Raw genomic sequence first — 16,537 nt, forward strand, 5'->3', positions numbered from 1 at the left:
AACAAGAGCACACATTCAATGGGATATCCTTCTTATGTTGGTATTGGTTCCGGGATTTTGTGGGTTGGTTTCCCTTGGTATTTGCATGGAGATTTCTGGTAAATTGTGGGGTTGACTTGGGGCTATCTATTGTGGCATTTTTTTTCCTAAGTTGGGCCTGTGCATAGGAGCTTTTGAACTGCACAATTCATAGAGGGGAGCTAATTGTGGGGGAGACTTGACCGGAGTTTGGAGTTGGGCTTGCTAAGAAGTACTAGGAGGAGTGTTGAAAGAATTTTTCCAGCATTTTGGAGGGAATTCAATGGATGAATTCTTGTAGCACGAATTACCCAGTTAGTGGAGGAGCTCACAAGAATTGGGGGTGAATTTGGAGGGTTGGAACTAGACCAAACCCCTTCTAGATTTATATGGGTATTTGGAGGAGAGGTCTCGGTTAAATTTGTAGAATTTTCCAGGTAGTATTTAGGCCAGAAATCCCCTTTTTGTTCAGCGGTCTGTTTTATTACTTAGTTGGGAATTTGCACCATTTTGTGGGTTTTCTGGGCGGTTTGTCTGAGGCAGATTCCTTTCTCGATTTGGTTGAGTATTTTTCAAAGAAGCTATAGCTTCATTTTAAGGTGATTCCGGGCCCTACAGAGAGTCATTCTCAACATTTCCAATGTAGCAGCGGTTGCCAATTTCTAGGTCTGCACAAAATAATATTGGGTCGAAGTTTCCTAGCTCGTGGGGTCATCTCTTCCATCGAGGTTTGCTCCAGCTTGCTTATGCAAACCCAAGTGCACTTTTTCCTTGTTATATGTATTCCTTACAGTTCATAAATTAATAAAATGACTCAACTAATTTTCCCAATTTCTTGGCGTTTTTATGGTGCATGCATATTTTTTATTTTATTTGATATAGCCTAGTTCATGTGTCTGTAATTAGTTGTAAATTTCAATTTGGAATATTACACTAATCCTTAGGTTAAATTTATATTGCAAGTTGAAATATGCCCTTATATTGATAATGCTACAATATATCCTTGTCTTGAACTTTTTAAACATCATAATGATTTCAATTCTCAAGAAGAAAAATGGCCATTCCCATATTTGATTCAAAAATTATCAATCAAGTTCACATTTCTTGTCATGATCTTGAATAGTTTTCACAAGTATATGCTTATATTGATCTCAATTATAATTTCTCGAGGATACATGTGAAAAGGTTTTTTTTACAAAAAAAATCCCTCGTGTCTTGTAACATTAATGTACTATAGGTAATAATGGTGTAATTTTATTGTATTTTTTCCATATGTTATAGGTTTTCTCAGATATGCATACAACTTTTATATTTCAATTTTTGGATATTGTATGTTGGTCTTTCATCAAACATTCACCAAGTGCATAAGTGGAAGAACTTCAAAATGATTTTCAAATCTTAGATTACGAACATCAAGTATTTTGATTTCAATTGATGTTTATGTCCTACCAGCTTATTTTATCCTCTAGAATAAATCTTCCACAAGCTTCAACACTTGAGAATGCATCATTTATATCTTGCCAACTATCTTGCCCATCTGCAAATATGTTAAGGCCTTTAACAAATTTCCATTCTGACTTTGATGATCCAATTGAATTTTGCTTGGAAAGCTAAATTATAAAAAAGATTTCATTATATATTGATCTTAATGATAGTGCTCTTCCTATTGTATATAGTACTAACTTTTCTCCATGGATTGAGAAGATTGCTATTCCAACCATGTTTTCCTTTCAATGGTTTCATATTGATTTCCATGATAGAGTTGAAACATGGTTGGAGTATTCATTTCGCATGAAATTTCTTGTAAATAATGAGTTTCTTTTTTTGTACTTGTTAGACATAAATGTACCTAATTGATCAAGTTTTTTAATTCTAATTTGTCCTGTACATATGATTGCAAGTTTAAAGTCACTTGAATGGCTTCATTAGAAGTTCCATTTTGGATAATACAAATTGCCCATGTAGAGTAGGGTAGAATAGGATTAGGAATAATGTTTGCTCTATTTGTTATTTCTTTTACTTACTATAATAATGGGTCACACTTCTTAAACTCCTGGTGTCCCGACGGACACAATTTCTTTCAAATATTTTTAAATATTTAGTCTCGAATCATGTCTCAGTTCGAGCATTTAATACCCACTTAATGAGTGCTCTGCGTCGGGATGTAGACGTCCTTCGTTAGTTGTAATAAACTTGTCTATCTCTCGGCCTTCATTAAATCACAAACCCTAGCCCATTCTAAAGGTTTCTTAATAACAAGAGGGTGGGAAAAATGAACCACACGATGACATGGCTCTAAAACCACATGGCCCTCTTAAACATTGCCACGTGTCATTTAAATTTTGGATCAAGTTTAATCCATCGCATGTCATCCTTTCGATCTAGCTTGCCAACGTGGGAGTAATGATAATTTTCAACCCATGTTACATTGAACATTTATTGCTACTATGACATTTTCATGAGACATATTGATGTTATTTCTTATTCAGAAGTTGATTTAGAACTAGTTTCTACTCTTTTAACTCGAGATCTACCTGTATTTATAGTTTATACTTCAATGTTTGGTAAATAAATCATACAACAGTGTCTAATTCTTTATACTATGATAATCATGATTTGTTTTCTAATCTTATTCTATTCAATAATGGTCCTCTTATGGATGTTAATTTTTTTATTATAACCAGTAGAAGGGGAACTTTTAGAAATTAGCTAATTCATGAAATTTCTTTTTGGCTAATTTAGGATGATGATTTTCAGCTTAATATGACTTCTTTCTTACCCACTTCATTGTGTTGAAAACTCATCTCTTTTAAATGATTTGCAAACAAGACAGGAAAGTTATTAATAAATTTCAAACAGTGGTGAAGCAAAGTAAGATAAGTTCATATCCACACATAACAAATTTTCATGATTTTGTTGCAGTAATATCCTCTTTATTTAAGTATAGATCTCACATTTAAGTTTTATAATTATGATGATGTTTCTTTTACTTTCTAAAAAGTCATTTCAAGTATTCAAAGAAACTCATGCTAATTTTTCATTGGATGCTTGTTATAATTATCATCTTTGTAAACCCATTTATTTTCCTCCTCTAGGTAGTATTCTTTACTAGCTTGATGCTTACTTTAGTTTAAATTCAAAAAATCAAATGATCATTAGCAAATGTAAAATTTTGAGGAGAATGCAATTTCTCCTTGCATGTTTTATACTTTACAATATCCACCATGGGACAAAGTTAGTTAAGTAAAATGCACACTTTTGGAGGCTGATCGTACCTCTAAGGTAAATTACGATAATTTTTTTCAAGGTACGCTTATATGTGTTCATTTTCATCTTTTGATATTTTTCATTATAATTCCCATTTTCTCCTTTTAATCACATTATGTTTCTAATCCTTGTTGTAAATATTTTTGCGGAGCTTCAGTGGCTTCATCGGAGATTTGACTTTTAAGAAATTACTTAGTTTATATGCTTGATTTCCATTTGAATAAAATAGTTATGATAATATTCATGCTGAAAAATGAGCCATCACCAAGATGCATTCAAAGAAGTTCAATTCAAATTTTACCTATTTGTTATGTATTATCTTGGTCACATTTACTCTTGTTAAATATATCTTGTAAATTTTATCTTTAGCATATGATCATTAAGGCTTATTAGTTTAACCATGAAGCAAGATATGCGAAAGGAAATATATCTTGATGAAACACTCATACCTAAACTTTTAGTCGAAATTGTGCCTTAGGATATTACTTTTGAATAAATGCCTGATCAATAACCATCATACAAGACATATTGATCGAAAGCTTGACCAAAGGACATATTAATCAAGAGAATCCCTTGATAATGCAACTTTCCTTTATGTTAAATTTCATTCACTTATCTTGTATGCTTGGTGTTTTATTTCATTCCTCACTTTGAGTCTTCTATACTTTTCTTTGCCTTCAATATTTTTTCCTTTTGGCTTTGGTTTGTATAGTTATTTGATTTTGCTTTTATGCCTTGTTTTTATTTGTATTTCTTGATGTTTTCAAAATCTATATAGGGATCCTTTCCATGCAACATCAATTGGTAACTCTAGGAGATCTATACTCTCTTATTAAAATTGGTTTTCATTGATTCATAAAATTCCTTATATAAGTTTATTTTCTTCTACATTGGCTTAGAGACTTTGAAGGAACACTTAGATAGGTTTCTAGTAGTATGGTTCATCTTTTTAGAGGAACAAATCAACTCTAGTATTTTCCTTGAATGTCTCCCTTTTTTATATATCACTAATACATTATAAATCATATATTGTAAAAACTATAAATCATGTATATTTATAATATAGAACTTCTATTAGAAACTTTGTTAAAAAATCACCATGTTATAAATATTATGTGACACAAACAAGATATTATAATAAATCATACAAGATATGTATAAACATATTTTTATAAAATGTATTAGTCATATGTTATGTGGAAGGGAAAGTTTGTTGATTGATGAGTTTGGAGGATAGGAATTTTCACGTCCTACCGCGGGCTCTTAACATAAGTTACTTTTATTCCGCAATCTCGGAGGGTGCAAAAATGTTATGTTCCAAGAGCCATTAATTGACGAGCCCGAGATATGGAAACTTGACATGGTCTTGAACTGTCAGTGGTTCATAATACATCTTTGAAGGGGAGGGTTATCAAATTATTATTTTAATCATGTTTATTCCACATAAGCATTGGGTGGGGCCATACCTCACATGAACCACATTGAAATTATTATTTTAATCATGTTTATTCCACCTAAGCATTGGGTGGGGCCATACCTCACATGAACCACATTGAAATTATTATTTTAATCATGTTTATTCCACCTAAGCATTGGGTGGGGCCTGACCTCACATGAACCACATTGAGATTATTATTTTAATCATGTTTATTCCACCTAAGAATTGGGTGGGGCCAGACCTCACATGAACCACATTGTTCAGCAGCACTTGATTTTAATTTATTATTATTTAACTCTATGGTTTTCATGGGTCAAAATATTACCTACGGGCCTCTCCTTTATGGTCTCCACTTAATTTTACATCGTATGTTAAATCCATTGTATATTATAAACACTACAATGTGACATTTCCCGCGCATGTGGGATCTATGTTTTTGAATTTTAACCATGCTACAAATCTACAAACTATTCTACAAAATGCATATAAAATAGCTACAAGTATCTAAATTTAAAAGGTCATATCTCGAGATATGAGGGATGAAATTAGGCTCATTACAAAGATAAAATAGAGGAGAATAATCTAGAAGAATTTATTTTGGGAAATATGTAGGTTAAACACTCCTAAAATTCAACATAGAAAAGGATTACGAATTTGCAACTAATTAAGCTTCCTAAGTGTGTTTAAAGAAAAAATGATTGTTAGGACGTCTTGCTATTGGGATTTCATCTCCAAAATATATATTTGCCAGTAATACAACAACAAGAAACAATTTGGAGCTTAGTGAACTAAGAGGCTCTCGGAAACCTCAAAAATCGAAGTGCTAACCACAGACCAACCTTTTAGCTTGGTAGCTATCCCTACCAGGATGGAGAGGGCTCTCTCCAAAGAATCACAACCAAGAGGGCTGGATGGATTAGGGTTTTAGGTATAAAGTGCAAAGGGTTTTTTTTGTTTGATTGGGCTACTGGATAAGGATTAGGTCAAGAACTAGGTCAAGGCAAATGAGATATGATTGCAGACATTTAAAGGGGCAGGGTAGATAAAAAAACCTAACACTTAAGGGTGTTTGTGTGGGATGAATTAGACTACTGAGGAGCTAGGAAAAGCATGAAAACACGTGAATTTTTCGTAAATTGAAGAAATGATTACAGACTATGAAATTTTCCCCAAAACAGAGCATGAAAACTCATGAATTTTGTTCATCAACTTGAAAACTATCACAAAATAGACATGAAATGATTGCTTGAATAAACAACACATTCAAACATATGAGACAATAGAACAAACAATGTTAAATGTTCATACCGCAAGTATCCCAAGGAAATAGTTGCAACTCATCTATTAAAACTAGCCAAATTCTGATACAATAGTGTCCCTTGATCAAAAGCCAAACATCCGACTCATTCCAACTTCTTCCAAGAGCGAAGAAGGGAATGATATAGACATCAAAACAACCTTCTCTCATCCTCAGGGGTCGAATCCCTGAGTTGAGGAAGAGATCCACAAAAATCTGAACTAATACCTAGAGTGTAGGGAGGTCCAAGTGACTCCTTCCTAATTACAATGAAACTAATTCATTTGACTTCATGATGACATTTATCCAATGTATTTACCCTAGGGAACTTATCCACATGATATTTACATTTACTTTCAACAATTACATGAGTAAAATCATCATTTCCCAAGATGAAAATCAAATTTGCAAAACCAAAAAACAAAAGACAAAAAACAAAAACACAACAAAAAAACACAACAAAACAAAACAAAAAGCAAAAACTCAGAAAAATCAGAAAATCGTTCAGTGCGTAGCGCCATTGCCAAGTGCGCCCTCCATCTTGCAGGTTGATTTTGAGTGTCTTCCCAGTGTCCAAATTGAGCGCAGGATAGCTCGTTGGAAAGCTTATCCTGTCTACTTTCCAGATATGTATTTATTTTGCATAATGGATTCGATTTTACCTGTCAAAAAACTATTTCTCCCAAGACTACTCAGTGCGCAGTGCCAAGGTGAAAAAGGAGGCAGAATTGTAGTATTTTTAGTGTTTTTTTACTTTTTCACCTGCCAGTTGGACCAAACAAGCTTAGAAAAGTTATTTTCTTGCATGTATTCATCATTCTAAATCTGATGGTGGTCTCCTTTTGGCCAAAAGATGCCTCAAACAAAAGCGCAGCGCCTAGGGCATTGCGCGCCTGGCATTCTAGCGGTCACAAAATTGTCTAAGAATGTACAAAATTTCCGAAATTTGCAAAAATGCTCAAAATTTTGCCAAAATTTGTTGAATGATGAATGATGGCATGGATTAGGCATGGAGTGAGGCCTCAACAAGTATATCAAGCCTCCTTTTCTCTTCTTGCATGGTTAGGGTTTCAATTTTGGCATTTGCCCTCTTAAGCTTTGACCTTGCAATTTTGTTCCTCATGGCATAATGCTTTGCCACCTTTCTCTGAATGTCATTGTCTTTGTTGGCCTTGTCCATGAACTTCTCCAAATGTTGGTTAATCCTTCCTCCCTTATGTGGCCTTCTCTCTTCATGAAATCTATGTTTCTCTTCTTCCATAGTGCCTTGGCTAGAAACCCTAGGGAGATGAATTGGGAGTGAAATGTAGGTTTAGGGAGTGAGGAATGGGATGGAAAAAATTAGGGAGATGGGGGAAGGGATTATCAAATTGAGGGAGGTGATAGGGAGTAGAACTGATGAGGGATTTGGGATAGGGAATTTAATTACAGGTTAGGGGTTTTGGGAAGAAGTAATATGATATGGGGATTGGGAAAGGGTTTTAATAGTGATGTGGGAAGGGAATAGAAGTGCTTAGGTAGTGAAATTGGAATTGTAATTAGGAATTGACTGTGATACTAGGGTTTCAAACTTGAATAAGACACCAAATTTTGTAATAACACTTAAAACACCACACAATCGACTTAAGAAGAAAATGGATGATGCAATTGTGGCTTACTTGCTTGCTGGAGGCGTGGAGAACAATTGTTGAAGTGTTGGAGGCAATGAAATGGAGTTTGGAGGCGTTTTGACATTTTCTGTGCAAATTTGGGCAAGTGTGCAGCATAATGAACAGGCACGCCCTCCTTTTGCCAAGCGCGCAGCGCATAACACAAGCGTGCAACACAAAACTCAAGCACCCAACGCAAAACACAGGTGCGCAGCACTGACTTCAAATCAACCTTTGGGTGCCTTACCGAAGTCCAAATTGAGCTCATGATAGCTCGTTGGAAAGATATCTCTCTTGGCTACACAATGGACCTATTGAGAACTGAAAATGATCAAGTATAGATCCTAAAAAATCAATTATCCCAAGACTGGTGAAAAAGTGCAGAATGGGGGTGTAAAAATGCAGTGTGCTCTTGCAGGCAACTTTTGGAGACCTTCCTCAACTCCAAATTGAGATCATGATAGCTCATTGGAAAGCTCTCCCAATCTAGTTGTCATTTAACTTTGACATTTTGATGCTTGGAATGTGGAACTCTGAGTTGGTAGATTGGGATTCATGAACTTATTACAAATTAAATAACATAAAATTACATAGTGAAAATATAAAAATTTACATTTGAACTCAAAATTACATGCTGAAATAAGCATTTCTCTTTAAAAATCATCTTCACATGGTGAAGAGATGTTATTTGATCACCATTTACTTGCTGGTCTTATGCAATGGAATGGAGTTTTATTGGAACCTTGGAAACCCTAATGACCTAATGAAACCTTGAAAAACCCTCAAAGACCTAATGGTAACCTTGACTGACCAGAATTGATGGTGTCATGACTGATACAAATGGCATGATAAAGTTAACTTTATGAATGATGTACATTCAACAAGATATGAAACTATGCTAGCAAGTAATCACATTTAGGGAAGAGTGATGTTTTTGGACTAGGTCTACCATCAGTGACTAATTTTTTGCATGACCTAGTGGAATGATAAATAAAAAATCTGAGTGGGACCCTTAAAATGATATGAAAAGAGGATTTTTTATCACTAATGGAAGTCTGCAAATACTGACACTAACATCGGCCTTATTTGGGACGGTAGCTCCTTGGAGGTGTCAAGAACACCATAGAGGAAGTGCCTAACCATGTGGGCCAATACAGTCAAAAACTTAAACTGAAATGCATGACTAAACGCTGACAACTCAAATAACACAAACTGACTTGAAATTGACTGAAAAAATGACTCAATACTTACTTAACTGAAACAAGTACTTACAAAACTTATTAATGGAAGCAAACCATCGAGATTTGAGGGCTTCAAATCCTAATGACAACCACCTGCCTACTGAAGAAATATGTACAATCATGTGAAGTGATCCTTCCAGTGTAACCAATCTAGCAAATGGCTACTTACTGAAATTCTTCTCTCACTTTCCTCGAGCAGGAAAAATGATGTACATGTAGGCAACTCACAATAACAATTGAAACCAAGGCTTATGCTAACAAACCAGACAACATTCATCTTCTCCAATGCTTGCAAAAGACTGTCGAAGGGATCTTGAAAATCCTGAAGCATTACCTTGTCTTGAGATCCAGCAGAAAAAATACAAGTACTCCCTTCATTCTGATCTGAAAGAACAGTTGGTTGTTGATTCATAGGAATGCATAGGGAAGTATAACCTTCTGTTATCTAAGTGTTGGTGCATGAGAAATTCTGACTCAGTTTCTGGCATATTGTCTCTCTTAGGCTCATACTCCTCAAATTCATAGTCTAAGTCATCCTTAAATAGAAAACATTCTTCAAGATTATCAAACATGACAACCCTATCATCTTCATGAAAGAAAACAATATATGTTAGCTGATCTCCTTGCAGGAAATCATCATCATAAATTGGTTTACTCACAACAATTTCCTATATAGTTTCATCAAATATGAACATTGAAAAAGGATATTGTCTTTCTTCATGTTGATCTATAAATCTAATTTCAAGACTTTCCTCATTTAAACTTAGATTTTCATTTTCAAAAGTGGAAGAAGTTTCACTAACACCTTCTTGACTATGTGAACACTGCAAACCTGCATTAGCTTGGGTTGTAACATGACTTTTCAGTAGTTGATCTATCTCATCTTCAGACAGAGGAGATAGTACTTTTTGTTTTCTTTTGCTAAAACAGTAATTGTCTTCTTTCCCTCCTAAAGATTCACAAGGATGCTGAATATCTTCTTTAACCTTTGGCTGATCAACTTGTTGTACTGGTGCAAGAATTGTCTCCTGTGGGAAATCTTTATGAACATCAAGACAATATACATCATCTTTTTCTTCCATGAGAGAAAACACTTGCTCTTTTTGGTGATGAAAAGGATTGTCATGCAAAGCCTCCAAGATCTCTTCATCCATGAACTCATTATCATCATAAGAATTCTCTAGATTTTGAATGAAAACCTCAAAATGATCACAACAATTATTAACCAAAGACAAAGAAGGGTAGGACTCCTTGTATTCTTCATAAAATGTTGAATGGAAAACTCTAAGAGAACAAATACTGGCAGGTGGCAAACCTTCATACCAAGATTGTGCTTTTCCTTCAAGAGAAGCCATGAACATCTTTAAGAGACAATCTTCAGGAAATTCAACCTTCAACTTGCGTGTATGCATGTGAAATTTAACCAGATGTAAAGCAGCATCATTCCTATCATCATCTTTAAACATAGGCAAATTGCTTTGCCAATTTACCTTAGGCATTTTATTTGGGAAACCTGGAATGTGATCTCTTTTCATTGGAGCATACCTTCTTGCAACAGATTCCATCTTGAAAATTCTTCAAGCTACTGATCTTAATGCAGTGGAGTCGCCATGAAGTGTTGATTTTCTGGATCTTTCAGTCAATGGAGTCACCAAGTGAATGGTACAGCCTTCCTATGTGTCCAATTGATGTTCACCATCAAAAATTAGATCTAAATCATTGTCATTATTTCCCAGGGAAGATAAAGCTTTCGATCCCTGGCAACAGCACCAATATATTATCACTCCTCCGGATCTCCAAGGTTGAGGAAGAGTCTCGCTGAGGTAACATAGACCGAACTTTTAGCTTGGTAGCTAGCCCTACCAGGACAGAGAGGGCTCTCTCTAAAGAATCACAACCAAGAAAGATGGATGGATTAGGGTTTTAGGCTAGGTATAAAGTGCAAAGGGTTTTGTTTGTTTGATTGGGCTGCTGGATGAGGATTAGGTCAAGAACTAGGTCAAGGCAAATGAGATATGATTGCAGACATTCAAAGGGGTAGGGTAGGCAGAAAACCTAACACTTAAGGGTATTTGTGTGGGATGAATTAGACTGATGAGGAGCTAGGAAAAGCATGAAAACACATGAATTTTTCCTAAACTGAAGAAATGATTACAGACTATGAAAGTTTCCCCAAAACAGAGCATGAAAACTCATGAATTTTGTTCATCAACTTGAAAACTATCACAAAATAGACATGAAATGATTGCTGGAATAAACAACACATTCAAACATATGAGACAATAGAAGAAACAATGCTAAATGTTCATACCACAAGTATCCCAAGGAAATAGCTGCAACTCATCTATTAAAACTAGCCAAATTCTGATACAATAGTGTCTCTTGATCAAAATCCAAACATCCAACTCATTCCAACTTCTTCCAAGAGTGAAGAAGGGAATGATATATACATCAAAACAACCTTCTCTCATCCTCAGGGGTCGAATCCCTCAGTTAAGGAAGAGATCCACAAAAATCTAAACTAATACCTAGAGTGTAGGGAGTTCCAAGTGACTCCTCCCTAATTACAATGAAACTGATTCATTTGACTTCATGATGACATTTATCCAATGTATTTACCCTAGGTAACTTATCCACATGATATTTACATTTACTTTCAACAATTACATGAGTAAGATCATCATTTCCCAAGATGAAAATAAAAAATAAAATCAAACAAACAAACAAACAAACAAAAACAAAAACAAAGACTCAGAAAAATCATAAAAAATTTCACTGCGCAGTGCCAGTGCCAAATGCGCTCTCCATCTTGCAGGTTGATTTTGAGTGTCTTCCGGATGTCCAAATTGAGCTCAAGATAGCTCATTGGAAAGCTTATCCTGTCTAATTTCCATATATGTCTTTAGTTTGCATAATGGAGTCGATTTTCCCTATCAAAAAGTGTTTCTCCCAAGACTTCTCAGTGCACTGCGCTAAGGTGAAAAAGGACCCTGAACTGTGGTTTTTTTAGTGTTTTTTTACTTTTTCACCTGCCAGTTGGACCAAACAAGCTTAGAAAAGTTGTTTCCTTGCATGTATTCATCATTTTGAATTTGATGGTGGTCTCATTTTGGCCAGAATATGCCTCAAACAAAAGCGCAGCACTTAGGGCATTGCGCACCTAACATTCCTGCTGTCACAAAATTGTCTAGGAATGTAAAAAATTTCCGAAATTTGCAAAAATGCTCAAAAATTTGCCAAAATTTGTTGAATGATGATTGATGGCATGGATTAGGCATGGAGTGAGGCCTCAACAAGTATATCAAGCCTCCTTTTCTCTTCTTGCATGGTTAGGGTTTCAATTTTGGCATTTGCCCTCTTAAGCTTTGACCTTGCAATTTTGTTCCTCATGGCATAATGCTTTGCCACCTTTCTCTGAATGTCATTGTATTTTTTGGCCTTGTCCAGGAGCTTCTCCAAATGCTAGTTAATCCTTCCTCCCTTATGTGGCCTTCTCTCTCCATGAAATCTGTGCTTCTCTTCTTCCATAGTGTCTTGGCTAGAAACCCTAGGGAGATGAATTGGGAGTGAAATGTAGGTTTAGGGAGTGGGGAATGGGATGGAAAAAATTAGGGAGATGGGGGAAGGGATTATCAAATTGAGGAAGGTGACAGGGAGTAGACTGATGAGGGATTTGGGATAGGGAATTTAATTACAGGTTAGGGGTTTTGGGAAGAAGTAATATGATATGGGGGTTGGGAAAGGGTTTTAATAGTGATGTGGGAAGGGAATAGAAGTGCTTAGGAAGTGAAATTGGAATTGTAATTAGGAATTGATTGTGATACTAGGGTTTCAAACTTGAAAAAGACACTAAATTTTGTAATAACACTTAAAACACCACACAATCGACTTAAGAAGAAAATGGATGACGCAATTGTGGCTTACTTGCTTGCTGGAGGTGTGGAGAACAATTGTTGAAGTGTTGGAGGCAATGAAATGGAGGTTGGAGGCGTTTTGACATTTGTTGTGCAAATTTGGGCAAGTGCGCAGTGCAATGAACAGAGGTTCCCTCCTTCTACCAGGTGCGCAGTGCATAACACAGGCGCGCATCGCAAAACGCAGGCGTGCAACGCCAACTTCAAATCAAATTTTGAGTGTCCTCCCGAAGTCCAAATTGAGCTCATGATAGCTCGTTGGAAAGATCTATCTCTTGGCTACGCAATGGACCTATCAAGCACTGAAAATTATCAAGTATAGCCCCTAAAAATGAATTATCCCAAGATTTGTCAAAAATTGTAGAATGGGGGTGTAAAAATGCAGTGTGCTCTTGCAAGCAACTTTTGGAGGCCTTCCTCAACTCCAAATTGAGCTCATGATAGCTCATTGGAAATCTCTTCCAGTATAGTTGTCATTTCACTTTGACATTTTGATGCTTGGCATGTGGAACTCTGAGTTGGCAGCTTGGGAGTCATGAACTTATTACAAATTGAATAACATAAAATTACATAGTGAAAATATAAAAATTTACATTTGAACTCAAAATTACATGATGAAATAAGCATTTCTCTTTAAAAATCATCTTCACATGGTGAAGAGATGTTATTTGATCACCCTTTACTTGTTGGTCTTATGCAATGGAATGGAGTTTTATTGGAACCTTGGAAAGCCCAATGACCTGATGAAACCTTGAAAAACCCTAAAAGACCTAATGGTAACCTTGACTGACCAGAATTGATGGTGTCATGACTCACACAAATGGCATGATAAATTTAACTTTATGGATGATGTACAGTTAACAAGATATGAAACTATGCCAGCAAGTAATCACATTTAGGGAAGAGTGATGTTTTTGGACTAGGACTACTATGAGTGACTAATTTTTTGCATGACCTACTGGAATGATAAAAAAAGTTCGGAGTGGGACCCTTAAAATGATATGAAAAGAGGATTTTTTATCATTGACGGCAGTATGAAAATATTGGCACAAACAAAAACAATTCAATGTTGATGAGACCTTTCCAACGACATCAACGTGGCCTCAAATGAATATCGTATGCAAAAGTTATGGCCAATCAAAGTTTTAGTCAAATTAGGCAAAAGTCAAAGTCAAAGTCAAAGGATGATGTGGCAGGTGCTGACTTGGAAGTCTGTACTACTGATGTAAATAGGTTGACATGAAAGCACCAAGACGTGCCATGTGTTAGCTAGTTGTAACACATTTGGCACCTAAATGGACCAATAGGAAAGTGCCATGTGACACTGTATACATAATGTGGCAGTGATCGTGCAATCCAGTGGTAGGTGACATGGACTAGTTGACTGCTAAAATGGCCTAATCTGAGGTTACCGTGTGGCAGCACTCGGTTGGCCAGTCAAGCTTGGCATATGGAAAGTTTGGTAGAGCTCTAGTTAAATTTGGACCATGGCCAATTTCACAGTCCAGTCAAATTTGGCGGTTTTGGGCAAACTAATGGCTAAACATGGTGATAGTTTTAGCAGAGCTCCAAACTAAGTTAGCAACAGTGTTAAGTTGGTAGCCTAATCAAATTTGGTGGTTTTTTCCAGATTGATGGCTAAATCTTGTGACAGTTTGCGGAGCTCTAGACCGAGTTAGCAATAATGGTAAGTTGGTAGTTTTGGTTAAATCTAGTAGTTGTTGTGCTGAATATAGCAGAATTACTAGGAACTGATTCCAATGCAGAGTCTGTATTTATTACAAAAAGAGGACCATTATGGCATGAATTTTGAGGCGGGGAGCCCAAGAGGGGCCTAGAAATGACAGAGATAAAATTATATGAATTTTATATTCATTGTTCTCAAAATTTTGAGATGCAACCACTTGTGCAATCAGAATTGTGATCTGAACAACAAATCAAAGGGCTCATTGTTGAAGCTCATATGTGTCATTAATGATTTGCACATTTTACGAGACCGAGTTTCACTTTTCAGAAGGCAGTCAAGTTTATACTCATTCTTCTCAAAATTTTGAGAGGAATCCATTAGTGCAGACCAAATTTGGATCTAAGTAGAAGATCTAAGGGATCATGTTTTAAATACCACATGTGCCATTAATGTTTAGCACAAATTTCGAGGTAAATATTCACTTTTCATAATAGAGTCGTATTTATTATAAAAAGTCTCAAAATGACGAGACAGACTTTTTGGTGATATGGTTGTTGATCTCAGAATGACGAGATAGACATGTTGGTGTTGTGGTTGTTGAGTTTCAAGTAGTGAATCTGAAGGCTCGTGCTTGAAGCCCACATGTGTCATTAATGCTTTAGCATGATTTTCGAGGCAGAGTTGCACTGCTCAGAACAGGATCGTGTTTATAATCAAAGGTTGTATAACGAATAGATGGACTTGTTGATGTTGTGTTTGCTAATTTTTTAGAATCTAAACGAGAGCTTTAGCACAGAAACCAATGTAATCTTCATTGCGCCGAGAGGTGCATTCTATAGTCCAGTATGACTCAATGTGTAAGTATGTCACGTCCTCAAAAAATAATAAAAATAATTTTCATTAATGTCGGCCAAAACATTAGCTTGAATATTAAATTATATATAGCTTGAATCTTTATATTATATATAACTTTTTAATCTTATTAATGGACTAAGATTAATTATTAAAATATAACTATGTATTAATATATATAATTCTACACTCCAAAAAGAAGATTTGCACCTCGAGGGATTTGATCCCTCTTAGTGCATGATAGATTCGGTGTTAGATGGATCTCAGTTGGTTTATTGTTGATTCTCCCTCATACAAGAGAATATGTACTTGTAGATTCTATATGGTCTTTGTATATTGCAACAAGGTAGCAAGATTTGAATCATTGCAAAGAACTCTTTGTTTGATCTTGTGCATGCAAACCGAGAAGGTGTGACACTTAAAGGGATCTCTTTTCATTGATCCCATGCACATAAACCAAGATGGTGCAGCACTGAAAGGACCAAATTTCCATTTGAAGTGAGATTTTTTTGTAAGTACAAAGAAGTGTATTATTGAAAGAGAATAACTAATAAAGCAGCTACATAGTTGAGTGGAGCTTGGAGATGTAGCCCACACTGGGTGAACTTCGTTACCAATTCAGTGATCTCTTAGCTTGTGTGATTAATCTATTATCTCATGTTTTTTATGCATGTTATTTCCACAATGATGATCACTAAATGCATCAAGTGATTAATTAAGAGACTATTAACACAATTGCAAGTTTCATATTCAATTTGGATCCAAGCGTTCTAATGTAATCAAGTCAAAATATCACTATTAAGAATTTGGATCCTATTCAAGGAGATTTATGCAAGACCAAGTTTGGGATTGGTTGCCTCCTGGATCTAGATAAGGTTTGGTATCAAAGAATTTTTGACAGAGATTGCAGGTACTGGATCAAAGATGGGAAAAGCACTGAAGGAATCATGGCTCAAAGAGCTAGAGGAAATCAACCAGAGCATTCGAGTAAAGAATGTTGAGTTGAAGAAAATGCTACAAGAAGAAAAGGATGAAAGTTGGAAATTGTGACTTCTGTTGCAAGCCATGGAAGAGGCCTTGTTCAAGTTGCAGCGTGATGAAGGCTTAGTAGACCCATTCTCCAAACCCAATTTAGAATCAACAACTAAGGTAAATAGTGTCAATGATTCTTCAG

Source organism: Pinus tabuliformis, chromosome Q (genome assembly GCF_031772625.1).
Source record: "Pinus tabuliformis cultivar Carrire ecotype Pingquan chromosome Q, CPIR1, whole genome shotgun sequence".
NCBI lineage: Eukaryota > Viridiplantae > Streptophyta > Pinopsida > Pinales > Pinaceae > Pinus > Pinus tabuliformis.